We start from the raw sequence: 12,636 nt of genomic DNA, 5'->3' as shown, positions 1-12,636 counted from the left end.
GAGTTCCTTGCTTAAGGAAAAGAAGGCCAGGAAGGCCAAATCCTCGGAGGTGCGTCGGCTCCAGCGTCAGATTGAGGGTGATGCGGGACTAGCGAGCTGCGGGATCCAAGAGGCCACGGATGCCCTTCGCGCAGAGTTTCAGGCTCGCTTGGCGAATATTTCTGCTTCCCTGGGTTCTCTCGAGTGTATCCGGAGTAGGGACCTAGCTTTGGCGACGATTGAGGGCGGGATGGCCGTGGTTCGGTTGTTCCAAAGTGAGACTCCCCCGACCTTGGAGGCCGGAGAGGCCCGACTGTCCGGCTGCAAGGGAGATATGGCGGCCGGTGATGGAGATTTCGGTCTTATCCTGGCTGACCTGAAATCTGCGTGCTTCCTTCCGACGTGTTCAGAAGACCCAGAGGGGAAAGACCCGATGGTCGGAGAAAACGGAGGTGACGCGGCTCCAGGCTCGGACGAGGCAGCGGGTGAAGAGGGGGCGTGAGTTCTGAGGATGACTTGGGTTAGATCTTTTATGTTTTTATGTTTCGGCCTTGAATGGCCTTGTTTTGTATTTCGGGAGTGGCCGTGTGTGGATTTGAATCCCTGCCGCTCCGTGGCTTTTTTTTTATGGTAAGATAATCGAATGGCGCTTTTTATGAGTTTGTGAATAGTGGAGAGGAAGGTGATGAGTTGTCGTCTCATATCCCTCTTTGATTGTGAAATGTTTCATTCGAGATCTGTTTCGAGAGTTCTTCCGCGAGATGTGAACTCTGCGGGGGTGCTGAAGATGTCGAATATAAACATAGAGGCAGGGTTTAGGAATCTCTTATCTTTCGATATCATGCCTTGAGATGTTAGAGACCAGTGCGCTGGATTTAGGGCAAGACCTAGGTTTACTTTCGGTTTAAGGATTGTGCGGTGACTAGCCGGCTATCGTTTTTCCTGTTGTTATTTCTTCCTGATTCGTATCGATTTAAAGTCCGCGATAGGTTCTCGGCTTATACGACTTGTTTGATACGAACCAAGCGTAAACCGTGCTGTGGTTTTACGGGCTTTTGGTTAAGAAATAGTAGGATGGGCCCCGAGTCGTGTTTTAGGCCATTTTTGGGTCGTCTCCCGACTCGAAGCGTTTACTACGATTTTTTTCGATAAAGAACGAACTTTCCGCGGTTTCTAATCCGCGAAGTTTGATCGATGATTTAGAACAGCGGAAAACATGGACTGAGCTTGCTACGGTCTTCGGGAGATAGCCTTTGAAGGTTTGACTAGAATGCATGGACTGGTGTTGTATCGATGTTTGGAAGAGCTTGGTCGCTATGCAACGACCGAACTTTGGCTCGAGCCTGGTCACTACGTAGCGACCGAGCTTTGGCTCGCGCTCGGTCGCTACGTAGCGACCGAGCTTCGGTTCGAGCTCGGTCACTACGTAGCGATAGAGCGGGACAAGCGCTCGGTCGCTACGTAGCGACCGAGCGAGACGAACGCTTGGTCGCTACGTAGCGACCGAGCTTGGCTCAGGCTCGGTCGCTACGTAGTGATTGAGCGAGACGAACGCTCGGTCGCTACGTAGCGACCGAGCTTGGCTGAGCTCGGTCGCTACGTAGCGACCGAGTGAGACGAACGCTCGGTCGCTACGTAGCGACCGAGTGAGACGAACGCTCGGTCGCTACGTAGCGACCGAGCGAGACGGATTCTCGGTCGCAACGTAGCGACCGAGCTTGGCTCGGGCTCGATCGCTACGTAGCGACCGAGCTTGGCTCGGGCTCGGTAGCGACCGAGCTTGGCTCGGGCTCGGTAGCGACCGAGCGGGACGGACGTTCGGTCGCTGCGTAACGACCTGTTTTGAGCTTTCGTCGGACGTCTCGATTCTTTCTTCCGTAAAGCTTTTTCGTAAGAAAGAATCTATTTCGAAAAGTATTCATCGGAGAAATTCTTATTTTCTTCTTCGGACGTTTTGAATGTTAAATTTGTCGCAACCGTTTTTGACCCCAACACATGTGATTGGACCTTTCAGGGGTATTGACGGTCCAGTCAACCATAAAGTGTAGGCTCTACCCAAATAGCCTAACACTTGGATGTGGACTAACGGTAAGGAAAAGCGAACAAGTTCAACAAGTCTTATCTTAGGTATAGGTAACATAGATCGGGTAACTTCATTAGAAATGGTAACTTAAAATCCGAACTCTTCACAAGAACCACCAAAGCGCGAATGATGCAAACGTTCCAGGATTTCCCAAACTTTGACAATCAAGACCATTCTGTCTGTGCTAGTCACAACCATAACGACTCAAGGTCCTCGATCTTGATCTGAAGAAATGTACACCCAAAATCATTCCCAACGACTTACTTAACCCACTTCTTGAAACTGACCTTTGATCTGCAGCGGTTGGAAAATAAACGGTCTGCATGACTTGGTTAACTTCTTCAGAAATAATAGTTTCTTTAACATTCACGTCATACTCTAACATCTCCTCGAAGCTTTGAAACTCCATAGTCTTTTATCTTCTCCAAAATTCTTGGCTAAGTTCCCAAAGATTTTCTGTATGATCTTTGGCTTATTCTTCAAACCATAATCGATGAATGAAATTCACTCGACCACATATCTCGATGCTGAAATTGTTGTATATGATTAACTCGACCTGAACCTCTTGGTGGAAACATCCCACTGTACCAACTCCATAAACTAAATCTTCAATCGGTCCCATACCTTGTGTAGAAATAATACTTCTTGAACTCTTGAAATCAAGTCCAACTCGATCTCAACTCCTTGAAGTAATTCCTGACTCTTGAGTAACAACTCATAGCGTTCATCTCCAAATAGCTTGCTGCCAAATCCTTCTTGTAATTCTTTGAACAGCGGCCACGTCAATATTCTGCTCTGAGTGTTGACTCCCAAATCTGCCTCAAACCAAAGTATACCTCGAACGGTTTAGTCCTTCTTCGGTATCTTATGGTCCCAACTGCTTCTTTCTTTGCATCATAAGCTTCATGATGTCTCATTGCAAACAAAATGCTTCATGTGCTTCTACCATCTTGTAATAAAGTCGAGCTATCAATTCTAAGCTTAAAACAAATGATGAACAATTCAGGATTGTACGGCTCTGGTCCTGGTACGGCTCATCATAAGATTGATATTGATAACACAAGAGTCCGAAGATGTATTCGATGTATCAATTCTGTCCCATATATATCTCTAAAGAATTGGCATCCCCACTAGAAATGACGTTACTGACTCCTAAAACGACGATAGTGAACCCGGCCATGAGGGTAGAAAACTCGAGCATGATGATAGCAACATCGATACGTACGGTCCACCCGTTCAAGCTTGTCTTGGTGCTTCTCCTATGAAAGATCACTGTTAGGTAACTACCCATGACTATCTATCCTAAAATAAAGGAACAAGCCAGCATATCCTAGTTATCCTTGCGACTCATTTTGACTCGAAAAACATTTGAAACAAGTCCCATTCTAGTCACATCCAACTAGACAGAAAACGGTTCTACTTGATGAACCAGTCTTATCCTTCAACTTTTCTCGACCACTGACCTGAAACAGAGCAGTTCATAACATGATCTTCAATCCAACAGTTCGGTTCTGAAGAAGATATTTAAATCAGATCTTAACAGCTCAGTTTACAACAAGGTTAATCAGTTCAGCTTAGGTGTAGTCCAGACCATGACCAGTTCATTTCAGATTAAATCCAATCAGTTTATAGTAGATGAGATAATTCTATTCCAGCAAACTGATTTATTCTGAAATAAATAAATCTGAACCGAAGAAAGGTTAGACAATTGATCCATGACAACCGCTTAACTAAATAACATCTGATTCTGATCAAGACATGTCTGAGACAAGAGATTGAAGCTTACAACAGCAACTGATGGCCATATGAACTCAGATAATCCTCCCCTTGAAACTGAACTCATGGCTGGACTGTTTTAAAAGCATAAGTCAGAATTGGTTCATCACAAAAACAGAACAAGACCTAGGGTTTACTTTGGGTACCTCACCTTCTGATCTTCTACACAGCAGGGAACTGAGCTAGAGGATGGAACAAAGTCATCTAAGGTCGTGGCTAATTTTCCCATATTTTTTGTTCAGATTTTTCTCTCACTTTTTCTCTTCTTTCTCATTGTTTTCTCTCTGAAAATTTCTCTTGTTATGCTGCAGGTTATGAACGTCCAGAGGAGAAAAGAAGGTGTTTTAAAGCATAAGGAGTTACTTCAGATGAGGGTTTACTCCCACACAAGGCAAAGCTGAGGCTAGACAGCTGGAGACATGCTTCAGCACACCAAGCAGCACAAGCAGCTGAACTTTTCCTTCCCATGAAGAAAGCTACAAGCAGCTGAAGCAAGTAGCTTGTGACCAGCATGTGACTTCTAATGAGCAAGCAGACAAGCAAGTAGGTGCAGGTCATGTGACCTAATTACTGAGGAAGCAAGTAGGCTAGAAAGTGCAAGGCAAGTGACTGTTCAGAAATAATTTTTAGAGTTTTGTCGATATTTTTCAAACTGTTTCGACTAAATATTTTTCATCATTCGAATCTCGTCCTGCTCTAAATAAACTCGTCCAGCATGAATAAAAATCGACAATAATAATTAACACTCGACCAGAACCATCAAGAGATAGTTTTTCGACCAAAAGACAGCCCCGTCGAGATTAATTCACCGTGTCGATTTTTATTTAAATTCTGATCGATCAATCTTCAAACTGATCTTAAAGAATTTTCTCGACCAAAATAATATCTGCTCGTGAGGGTTATTACAATGTGCCTCTTCGATATCGAGCCCAGGTATCTCAGCAGCTTCGTACTCTGTGTCATCATATAAATGAGGAATGTCAAACTCTTCGTCGTCCACGTCGCCTAAATTTTGTTTACCTTCATCCCGTCCACCAGTATCATGTCCACGTGATTCACAACCACCAACCCTAGTTCTTCCCATCCACGAGAAATCATCCATGGGTACCTCTGCGTCATCATCGCCTTCCCCCCATCCACGGGACGTCTGACCACGCTCCCCATTGTAAGTGTAAGAACTGTGGGCTCGTCTAGCCGCTTCCATCTTAACCAGACCAGGGTCCTCTTTATCGTTGAATATGACCTCCACAACATTTGATCCACCCAAATCACCAGTAATTAGTGGTTCCCAGAATTGATAGTCATATCTTCTTGGCCTAACATCCCTCTCAACTATCTCTTCGGGACCAACATAATCACCATCAATACCTTCACTGCAACCACCAAAATCTTCTACCCCTATGGCCATACTCTCAGCCTTCATTCTTTCTTCAAACCTCTCCACCTCCTCCACCAGCTCAACATTGTCGTCATTGATGAAGTTAGTTTTTGGAAAGGTTTTAGACCCTAAACTCGAGACGTTTTCCCCCTTCCCACTAAAACGGCAACCAGCACGCTTCTTATCCATTACAGGTGTATCAAAACCAACCCTCATACCTAAAGAGGTTTGAAAAAAATATATTCCTAAACGATCAACCGTAGCAAACAGATTCATTGACCCCTTCACCTTCATATGCGTGAAAAAAATACTTCAACGCTCCATCGCTCTTCAGCACTACAGATGGTGTTTTAATCCCCGTCGCAAGCTCCAAAATATCGCTCATGTAAGAAGCTGATATCCTCAGATCTTCCATAACAAGCCTATGCAATTCTCCCATTTTAGGGCTTTTACTTGGCTCCTTAAATTTGGCCTTGTACACGGCCACAATTACTCGGGCTATTCCTCTCTTCATGTAACCATTCCGACCCTCAATTGGGCAAGAATGAACTAGTTGGGCTTTTCGAATTTCATAGTACCCAGTACTGCGTATCTCATGTGCTGTCACTTGCCAATCGCACTTCTCTTCCGGGCACTCGCACACAAATGAGTCAACTTTCATACGAGTCTGTGTGAATCTGATCTGATTCTTGATGGCATAAATAGCCAAAGCGATTTGACAATCAACCTTGCTACCATACACTTTTCCAACATGCACCACACCATGTGCCTCTTCGATATCGAGCCCAGGTATCTCAGCAGCTTCGTACTCTGTGTCATCATATAAAGGAGGAATGTCAAACTCTTCGTCATCCACGTCGCCTAACTTTCTTTTACCTGCGTCCCGTCCACCAGTATCATGTCCACGTGATTCACAACCACCAACCCTAGTTCTTCCCATCCACGAGAAATCATCCATGGGTACCTCTGCTTCATCATCACCGTCCCCCCATCCACGGGACGTCTGACCACGCTCCCCATTGTAAGCGTAAGAACTGTGGGCTCGTCTAGCCGCTTCCATCTTAACCAGACCAGGGTCCTCTTTATCGTTGAATATGACCTCCACAGCATTTGATCCACCCAAATCACTAGCAATTAGTGGTTCCCAGAATTGATAGTCATATCTTCTTGGCCTAACATCCCTCTCATCTATCTCTTCGGGACCAACATAATCACCATCAATACCTTCACTGCAACCACTAAAATCTTCTACCCCTATGGCCATACTCTCAGCCTTCATTCTTTCTTCAAACCTCTCCACCTCCCCCACCAGCTCAATGTTGTCGTCATTGATGAAGTTAGTTTTTGGAAAAGTTTTAGACCCCACACTCGAGACGTTTTCCCCTTCACACTAATACGGCTACCAGCACGCTTCTTATTCATTACGGGTGTATCAAAACCAACGCTCATACCTAAAGAGGCTTGAAAAACACCTCTTCCTAAACGTTCAACCATAGCAAACAGATTCATTGACCCCTTCACCTTCATATGCGTGAAAAAAATACATCAACGCTCCATCGCTCGTCAGCACTACAGATGGTGTTTAATCCCCGTCGCAAGCTCCAAACTATCTGGTGGCCAGTAAGACAACGAAACACCATACTCCAATTCTCCAACACGGAACTCACCAAGCACTAGACGTTCTAGCTCTTTGATGGACATTCCCATTTCAACCGCTACCATCCTGGCCATTCTTTTCTTGTCCACTACGAATTCCCATTTACTGTTTGAACCACATACCCAACCACCGCACATCACCAAACACATCTCACCAATCTGCTTATCACACCACAAATAACACAAAAAACAACTTCAACATCAGCAACCATTAAATCATAACCATAAAAACCCAAGAAACCGCTTTTGAAGACGAAGTTAAATAAACTAACCGCTGATATGTCTGCTTCGCGAAACTGTTTGGACAAAGAGACACAAGAGGTCTCACTTCCTCTTTCACCTTAGTCCTCTCTCTCAGATCTGAAAATCAAAAGAGAGAAACAACTCCTGGAGGAAATTAATGGCTTTAACCTACTTAATGAAACAACGTCGTATCCTTCTTAATTGCACCCAACCCCCAGTCTAAGACACTATAATATCCACAGCCGTTGGATCTCTTGTTCGTTTGATTCTCCCACCAAAAACCCATTAGCTGTATCCAATATACCTTTACATTTATTACAACTGAACCATAATATCTATCTATCTATCTATAATAATAAAACAGACTTGTCTCTCTCCTCATGCGTCCACGTCAGCAGGAAAGGAGGGGGCAATTGAAGACATGTGTCTTCCTTTTAAAGCATTTATTCTCGATATGTTTCAAGTTTAGACATCTTTTTTACTTTCAGTTTGGGCTCATTTAGTTGTTTTGGCCCAAATTATAATTACCTTAGAGAAACCCTACCTTTCCTCCTTTCGCCAGAGTAAAAAAAACGCAACTTTGGCGACTCCCTTTCATCTTCTCAGATGACAATTAATCAACTAATCCCACTACGTACTCTTCAATCCTTTTTTAATTCGACTCACCTTTCACCTGCTTCGTTACATATAAAAATGAGGATGAAACGTATGAGCGATAAAGCGAAATCTTTTTGCTTTTCAAATTCTAGAATTCGAGTCCATTATCACTAAAACACCACACCTCTCCACATGGTGACTTCTCAAGTTCACTTATCAGAGCTGAAGGTTGGCCGCAGCAGAGAAACTGTTCAGATGAGACTAATTCGATTTGGGACGCCCTCAATGTGAAAAAGGCGGTGAGCTGATGGTGATCGACATGCTACTTATTAATGCGAAGGTTTAGCCGGAACTTTATTTCAATTTTTAATTTACGATTTAAAGTTTTCTAACTTTTCCTGTAAGTGGTTCATTACGATCTGTTGATCTGAGTGCTTTTGATGTTGCAAGAAGCAAACCAAAATTACAGTTTGGTGACTCTCCTGTCACGATTAGAATTCAGAGGTGTTCCCATTACGTTCTCAGTAACTTACCGAAGCGTGTGCCCAAACCGGAAGTTATAGCGTAATCATCTTCCTAAAGCAAAAAAAAAACGTGTTCTTCAGGTCAATGCTTTGGTAATCTAATTATGCATTTCCAAACTTTCTGTGAAGTGGTTGAAGATGATAATAGTAGTGCGCAATCCACGGAGTTCATTCTTGCTAGGCAGAGTAAATGTAAGCTTTGACAATGAGTGTAATCAACTTTACTTAACGTTTCATGTTATTTTCTGAGTATTCTTGGATTTGATTTTGTTTGCTTTAGGAAAGATCATTGTGCAAGCAAAAATAGGAGAAGAAAGGTTGTTTGCTTTTTAAGTTAGAACTTTAAAGTTGACTTTAAACAATGATGATCTGTGTTTTCCTTTTGCATTACAGTTGCTGCTTCTCACGTTGTTTGGATGGGTGGTGTGGTGAATTCAACGAGGTCAAATAGGTTCGCCAATGGATTAAATATCACTCATGTTGCTGCTCTTTTTTATTCTTCTACAGCTTTTGCGATCAAGAACCATGGGTGAGTACTACAGCAGTAACATGTTATGTGATCTCGAACTCAATATACTAAGATGATGATGTTATGCATGGCGATAAAACCCTTGAAATACCTTTGGTCAATGCTTCCACGTTCCAACTAACATAATTGTAATTTTGCAGGGATGTCTATATATGCTGAAGTGTGTTCGACGGCATAGCCTACAAATTTCATATAAAATTTCAAGCCTTTGGCTCAAAACCTAAGGTTTTGTTTTGGTATAAATCCAGAAAAATGTTAGAGGTGATATACTACGTGTCTTTTTAATCTTCTGCATCTGGAACATAATAGCGATGTTTTATTCAAATGCGTCAATTAACTCATCTTCGTATTAACCTTAAGCTAACTTTCTGTTCAGGTCGGTTATTCCTCAACACCACTTCAAGCACTCATTTATTCTTTGACTCGGAAACTTCAGGTCAAAAGGTTGTTGACTGCTTAGTGGATAAGGTTGAAGATGAAGCCTGGAGCTTGAGGATACAGAGGTCGAGCCGCTCGCTGCACCATACTTATACAAATTGGAGGTGAGGGATATCATTTCCTTGGGTTTTCTTGATGATTCTAAAGATTTAAATTCTTTGAGCCGTGTAACTGCATTACCTTCTAATAGGAAGTATGTTGCTCTCTAGGATGGAATTTTTGTTGCTGATAATCTCAAAGTATTAACCGCGTTTAACCGGAAAACTTTACGTCGTATGCTTCTGATGATCTTCTTCTTCCGGGGCTGAGCAAAGCAGATAAATCTAAACATGACAATCTATCTTGTAGTGTAGTTTATTCTCATAATTTTCTATAATATATAAAGATATATTGAAATCTTTTGTTATTTTGCAATACTAAATTTGATCTCCACAAACGGTTGTTCGCATTCTTTATAGTTTCTGTGAAGAAAATTTTCTAAACACATTCTTACAACACCAATTGCAACAGATCAAACAAGTTTGTGTGCTTAAAACTGTCGGCTGAATATTGTGCCCACATTTAAAATACTACTCAAACCTATACAACCAACTAACGAAAACCAGTTACATTCTGGGCACATGTGCTAAAAGACCCATGAAAAATAAAATATATATTCCCTCACACCAATGTACGAAATACAATATTTATTATAGAAGTAAATAATCGGTTTATAAATATATTTTTAAATATATATCTTTATCATTATTAAATAATAAGAAATGAAAATAACCTCACGATTTAAAAACAAGAATTATTTTTACATTTTAATCAGCTAAACTCGAAAATATATAAAGTGATGTATAGACTGAGTGAGACAAGTGAAAATGGAAGTAGATGAAACAAAAGAGAAAAAATATAAGAAAAATTAGAAAATTTTGATTTAAGTTGCATTTTTTGTATTTTATTGTGGTCCTGTTCGTTTACCGTTGTCTCATACGGATCAAAATTAGAAAGAAAGAGAGAGAGAGAGACAAAAAATGCATGTTGTTTGGACTAAATATGAATCCTGAATTAATTTCTCTGTGTAACTTTCTGCCACAAATGGCATAATCATAAAGAGAGAGAGAGGGAGAGAGGGAGAGAGAGAGAGTGATAGAAAGAGAGAGAGAGAGAGAGAGAGAGAGAGAGAGAGAGAGAGAGAGAGAGAGAGAGAGAGAGAGAGAGAAACATTTAGTCCCAACGAAGCGGAAGATCAAGTTGGTTAGCCGTGTGATGGGAAACCTTCCCGTACGGTTCCCTTATCATCCAATTAAAAGCATGGAATACATGTTAACATACCATGACATTCACAACACTCACAACAACAAAAGCATGGAATACATGTTAACATACCATGACATTCACCACCCCAATTCAACATACCTTATCGAAGAAACCATCCAAAACATGATGAATGAAGTAAGAGACGACATCAATATCTTAGCTAATCAAAATTACTCTAACTATCAAAGACTATAACCAAAACGCAACATCAAGACTAGACGTTGATCTGATCATCACCGATCTAGAGAGTACTAATAGGCCTCCAACTACGGAAGAGGAAAATGATATATGCATTTTATGCTACGGAAATTACAACGATGGAAACAATCTTTACTCTCTTACTTGCGGACATAATTTCCATTTTCCTTGCAGATCAATGGCTTCGTACAAAAATAAATTGTCTGGTATGTAGAGAATGTAATTTATGATGCCAGCTTATAAAATAAATAAATAAAAAGGTTTATTGGGTGCTAATCTCCAATATCATGTCACTTTTCTCCTCATTTCGATATTTTTCTTTTAAATATTTTTCTTTTTCTTTCACACCATTTAGATATTTTCCTTTCTCACCATTACAAATTTCTATATTTATTAAACTACACTGTTTCCAAATCAGAAACTCAAATTTACATACCGCAAATATAAAATCACCAATGCAATAAAATATATCCATAACCGTGTATTGAAAAGTACCAAATCGCAAGTTAAGCTCCCGAAAAATGACATTGTTTCCTTATGAAAATGGACCGATGCTACAGAATTATAGATTTATGTTAATTTTCAATTTGTACCTCTATGCTTTGTTTGCTGCTCCTTTTTTTTTTAAAAAAAAAAAACCCTCCCTTTTAATATATTATACTTATTAACCCTACTCTTTCTGTTCTCATGCAATCTCCTCTAATCCCACATCCTTATACAACAATAACTTTCAACCCAAGCTCCAACAAATTCAACCTTAATGATATGTAAAAGGTTGACACCAAAATTCTATTAAAATTTATTTTTTTATCATATACATATAAACTCTACTATTCATGTTCCCGTGCATTCTCCTCTTATCCCGCATCCTCTTACAAGAATGGCTTGCAGCCCAAGCTCCGGAAAATCCACAGCATTCACTTCCACACAAACGCCTATGAGTGGTATTGTTAAAGTTATATTTAAATAAAATCAAATTAGAACACGAAAGAACACAGCCTGAATATGTGTTGGTTGAGAAATATATCTCTAAGAAGTATGTGTCGATTAGAGGTGTCCTTGATTCAGTATATAAAGCCTTCACTTGATATATGTAAAGATACAAACTCATTTTATTATTCAAATTATATTTAATTGGGTGCAACTGTCACCTATATATATTATGTTATCCAAATTATATTTAATTCTCATTCAAATATGAGATACAAGTTATGATATTCATCTTTTGCCTGGACAATTACAAAACAGACAAATATATTACTATCACTAACCAATACCAAATAGGTCAACAAATCCTTAACAACTTATTATACAACAAAACGTACAAACCCGGCGCGTAGCGCTGGAATACCTCTAGTAGTTACAAATAAAGCAACATGACTACTAAAAAGAAAACACTCTCTTTACAACAAGCAGGGGTAGTTCTGGCAAATAAAGAACAGCTGGCGGGAGAAAATGGAAGGAAAGTGTGCCAAAATCACATTGTGTCTCTCAGCGAGAAACAAACACACATTGTATCTCCTTATGTAAGTCTCTCTTGTTTATATTCGTAGGTCGTTAATAAATGTTTTGGTTAGTGTTAGATTATGGTTATGTTACGTAATAATTTGATGTAATGGTTAGATAGAAATCAATGTTGAAATGTGATGAATGTGTTAGATATATGAGCAATCGATTTGGTTGGGTGTGATGAATGCGTTCATCTATTAAACGCAAATGTTATTTTCTTTCTTTCTTCTATAAAACACAATCCTTCTTCTCTTCCATCTATCAAAAACATTGTTCTTTTCTTTCTCTCTTTTTTGACATATTCGGATATGGATTCCAATCCATATACGCAGAAGTCAAAAGTTTGTTGAACTTCTTAATAGGCAACAAGAAACTGTCTTTTGTTTAGTTTACGATAGTGTCGAACTATCTTCATCACAAA

The sequence above is a fragment of the Brassica rapa genome, chromosome A01 (assembly GCF_000309985.2).
Source record: "Brassica rapa cultivar Chiifu-401-42 chromosome A01, CAAS_Brap_v3.01, whole genome shotgun sequence".
Taxonomy (NCBI): domain Eukaryota; kingdom Viridiplantae; phylum Streptophyta; class Magnoliopsida; order Brassicales; family Brassicaceae; genus Brassica; species Brassica rapa.
This window is presented reverse-complemented; position numbering follows the sequence as displayed.